The sequence below is a fragment of the Berghia stephanieae genome, chromosome 1 (genome assembly GCF_034508935.2).
Source record: "Berghia stephanieae isolate SIO BIC M18660-M18661 chromosome 1, UCSD_Bste_1.3, whole genome shotgun sequence".
Classification (NCBI taxonomy): domain Eukaryota; kingdom Metazoa; phylum Mollusca; class Gastropoda; order Nudibranchia; family Aeolidiidae; genus Berghia; species Berghia stephanieae.
The window spans coordinates 14551203-14556202 of NC_088360.1; the positions used below are offsets into that span (position 1 = coordinate 14551203).

Below are 5000 nucleotides of genomic sequence, written 5' to 3' on the forward strand. Positions count from 1 at the left end.
GCTATTATCCGTTTCACGCTATAGAAACCGCGATAAACTCCCATGGGCCCAATGTCACTGAAGGACTACTTTTTTTTAGGCTCTATTTTAGCGCCAAGTTCGAGTGAATGGAGTGGGTATGTTATTCGTTGCAATGTGTTTCTTTTTCTATTGATCAAAGAAATTAATATGCTGAAGATTTTTCTATGATTATTTACAGCCTCTTTGTCGATTGTAGCATTCTTGGAAGGTGACAGTGACAGAATATCAGTATGTTTGTAAACTTCAGAAAAGTTAATGTTTGCAATTGAAGACAGCCACACCAGTATTTACTAAGTCACTTGAATTTTCAAATTAAAAACAAAACGAAACAAAACACACACACACACACACACACACACACACACACACACACACAAAGAAACTTGAGCTTTTATATAACGCAATATCCACTAAACGTGCTCAAGGCGCTTTACAACAGCAACACGTAACATATAGAACGAGACATGAGGCCGATAGGCGATATTACGATTTTCCTTCAAAAACAACGCTGTTAACAGCCAGGTACTCATTTTAAACCCGAGTACAGTGAAAGAATGTGACTAAGGAGTGTTTTTCAAGGACTCAACTATGCGTCGAGCGAGGCTCGAACCCCGGACCTTTCGATTCGAAAGTTAGTGACATACCACCCTTTAGCGAATAGATCTGGCTGCCAGGTTAGCGTCCTATCAAAGGGGTAGCAGGCTATCGATACCTGGATAAACTCTTTGTCCTTTTGCCTTATGTCTATAACATGAAACGGATAGTCAAAAAACTTGATATAAATACTCTGGATCAAATTTACCTATAGATAGTATGCAGATGACGTCACTCAGGCTTTTGTTATTGTTTTTGCCATCCGCGTTTGTGAGTTGTTCTCACTAAACTGTATTAACCAGACTATAAAAGTTCATGGTTACACAGAGTTTGTGTGTTGGTCCGTTATGCTTTAGGATGGCAATGTTGTGAACTCCTTGGCCAAGCGCATTCTATCTATCCACCATCTTGCTTCTGGAATTGAATTCTTGAAATACTGATGAAAAGACACTTTTTGTGTTGTTCTTGTTGTTGTTGTTGTTGTTGTAATTAATCAATTCAAATGTCTTTTGTTAGAATAAGTTACTAATGTTAGTGAGTCAGTATGTGTGTGTGTGTGTGTGTGTGTGTGTGTGTGTGTGTGTATGTTCGTGTATGAGAGTAAATGTATCTTTGTGTGAGTTGGTGTGCATGTGTATGTATTCTCAAAATTGTCAAAGAATAAATGTTTGAATGGCAATTCATATTGTAAAGCGCCGCTGAGCACTTATGTGGAAGTTGAGCGCTGTATAAATAACGTATTATTATTATTATTATTATTATTATTATTATTATTATTATTATTATTATTATTATTACTATTATTATTATTATTATTATTATTATTATTATTATTATTATTATTATTATTATTATTATTATTATTATAACTTGGGCTTTTATACAGTGCAATATCCACTAAACGTGCACAAAGCGCTTTACAAAGGATCCCTGACCACAGAGACAACGCTGTTAACTAATTTTACACATGAGTACGGTAAGAGATTGTGAGAAAAGAGCCTTTTCCAAGCACTCAACTATGCCCCGAGCGAGGCTCGAACTTCCGACCCGAAAGCGAGTTTCATACCACAAGACTACATAGCCGCACAAAGGCTGTCCATCTATCTATCTATCTATCTATCTCTCTATCTATCTATCTACCCACCTACCTATCTATCTATTTATCTATCTATCTATCTGTCTATCTATCTATCTATCTATCTATCTATCTATCTATCTATCTATCTATCTATCTATCTATCTATTTATCTATCTATCTATCTATCTATCTATCTATCTATCTATCTATCTATCTATCTATCTATCCATCCATCCATCTATCTATCTATCTATCTATCTATCTATCTATCTATCTATCAATCTATCTATCTATCTATCTATCTATCTATCTATCTATCTATCTATCTATCTATCTATCTATCTATCTATCTCTCTATCTATCCATTTCATCGCCGCTGCCCCTCTCCATCTCTTCGCGTACCACCCGCCAACACCAAACCAGCATGACAAGAACAAAACAAAACACTGCATCAAAAACAATCAAACCCCACAGCAAGTCTTTTCAAAATTCAAATCCTTATTGGTATCCCGAGTGACCTCCATGATGATCGCACGTGTCAACTCCTCCTCCCCTCCCCTCAACCTCCCAAAAACCTTCCTCTCTACCCCCCCCCCCTCCCCCGCCCCGTTTACCCCTCCCTGGCACACACTCTCCGACCCCAATTTCTTATCTAAAATTGCCGCAACCCCGTTCTCAAATATTTCCAAGATTTTTTCCCTTTTATTCCTTGTAATCCACCATTTTGCTGAGGCGCACTCTAACCCCTCCTCTTATCCTTTTGTAGAACAATGACAAGTCTTTATGAGAGTGAAAAAAAAAAAAAAAGAAAGATTTGTTCCACTTCAGTGAGCAAAATAGTCCTCACGTTCAAAATCCCATATCGCGTTGAATAATCGGATGCTAGGTGCACATATTTGCAGGTCTGATAACCGAACGTAATTTTGGGCTTGAATTAACATTGTTGTATTGCACAATATTTTTTTTTGTTGATTTAAGAGCATTTCCATTACAATAATGAACCCCGCAACATTTTGGGTTAACAGACCTCTGAATAAGTACACGTCAATCGGATACTATTGATACGATAACTTTGTAAATAAGAAATGTGAAAAAGGTATAAATTGGTTATAAAAATGTTGCCACCAAGTGCCAACTCCCCATTCGGACGTCGATATAGGGCAGGTAATTTTGTGTCATCACTTGAATGGGATGATAAGAAATACACATATATATTCATCAAATACATAAAACTTATACACCTACATATAATATATACACGTAAGAGAGAGAGAGAGAGAGAGAGAGAGAGAGAGAGAGAGAGAGAGAGAGAGAGAGAGAGAGAGAGAGAGAGGCAGGATGGTTATTCCAAAATCTGTCAAAAATATGAGCTGACTGAGATTAAAGTATAAAATATGGGCCAAAATAATTTTAAAAGAATGCAAATGAATATAAATATTTAATTAAAAAATTGTCTTTTGTTTTTAGTCATCAGGGGTCCCGATAGCACCACTAAGCACTCACTTCACAAGCAGAAGAGCTCGAAAGGTAGGTGTGTGTGTGTGTGCGTGTGTGTGCGTGTGTGTGTGTGTGTGTGTGTTTTAAGGTATTATTATTTTGCTCTCTGTCAACTCAGAAGTGATTCAGGTCTGGTACAGGGTTTATTTAATATGACGAAAAGAACTAAAAAGCAGACGAGCGTCCTGTCCTTATGATAACAAGCATTTGTTACTGTCCATTCAACGCCACAGAAGCCATGCTCCTGATTAATTGGTCACGTGTACTTAAGCGGTTCAAACTAAACGTACAAATTCTTCTTTGGGGGGGGGGGGGCGGGGGGTGAGGGAGGGGGCAGTATATTGATCCATCAAATATTTTAAACGGCATTTTTATTCAGTCATATTTGCTCATTTCAAATAGTTAAAAGAAATACGAATGGAGTAAGTCAATATATCATGGCATTCATCCTGAACATCAGCTTCCCTAAAATACTTTAATGTATTCCCCATTCTTCATCCCACATTTCAGAAAATCGCCTTTTCAAATTTCAAACACATCAGACCGGACATTAAAGGAAAAATAAAACAGCTCAACTCTTTAGTATCACGCTGAGTGAATCCGAGGACGACCATAAGTCTTCAATTCTTTTCTTTTCAGTCCCTGTTTTTCATCTTGTCATTTTCTTCATCCCATTATATCAATTATAATCTGTGTCGGTCTCCACCGACATCGTGAGCGCGCCCCCCTTCCTACGCACCTTGATAAATACTCGCACTCACACACACACACACACACACACACACGCGCGCGCCTGCGTACTCATATATCTTATCCTCCATCAGAATATAATCCAATAATGCGCCTGGAATCAGAGCCTCTGTGCTATATCCGTTACTCACACACACACACACACACACACACACACACACACACATGAGACAATCTCAGACTCACCCACAAATCATGCACACACACACATACACACATATACACACACACACACACACACACACACACACACACACACACACTTCTAACCTCTTCACCTTTCTTCTGTCCCATGTTATATTATCTTACATTATGTCCATTCCTTCTTCTCCCCCGTCTCTAATGTTACGACCGGAACAACAAAGAACTCCTCGGACCCAGGCTATTTACCTGGGGCGGCGAGATTTTGTCCTGGCCACGCGAGAGCAACACCTGTCACCATCTGCCGTCCACTCTCGGACTTCAGCCACTCAAACGCCCGCACGCGTCACAACGGAAGTACGTCATCACCTTAACTGACAAGGGCGGCTACTCTCTGCCCTTTCCGATCATCTTGTCTTTTTGTTGATTTTTTTTTTTTTTTTGGTTGTCACCTACAAATATCTAATTTTATAACTTTTATTGTTCAAATAAATCTTTTATGTTATCTTAGTCTTTATTCTTTATTGTTCCCTCTTGTAATAAAACCATTTCTAATTCGTGTTAAATCTTGCATCGAGGATCATGTATTTAATATATAACTGCTGACAAAGGACTTCTTTTTGTTCGTAAAAATCAAAGCAAACTTTTATCTCCGCTATCTTAGCGCCTTTCATTAGCAAGATATTAGTAGAATTCACAGTCGGGCAGAAACATCTGTCCCCAAGTCTAATCTTGTTATTGTGTTATTAGAAGCTAAATGGTTGTCTATGTAATCTTGTGATTTGAGAGATGGACGATAGGGCGGGCGAGATAAATTGACTTTCACGGCAATTTCGTTTAGAGTAGGAGATGTTTGGGAGGGATTCGTGAGAAGATTGGATTAATAGATTTGATTGATCCGGCAATTTCGATGAGCTCC

At 38.3% G+C, this 5000-nt stretch overlaps 1 long non-coding RNA gene across 1 annotated transcript in view; it reads left to right on the forward strand.

Annotated features, from left to right (window-relative positions):
* Positions 1–5000, forward strand: part of LOC144963390 (uncharacterized) — a 9937-nt gene that overhangs the window by 2547 nt on the left and 2390 nt on the right. Inside the window, exon 2 of the long non-coding RNA XR_013643622.1 lies at positions 3161–3220. This is a non-coding gene — a long non-coding RNA (uncharacterized LOC144963390). The remainder of the gene's footprint in view (positions 1–3160; positions 3221–5000) is intronic.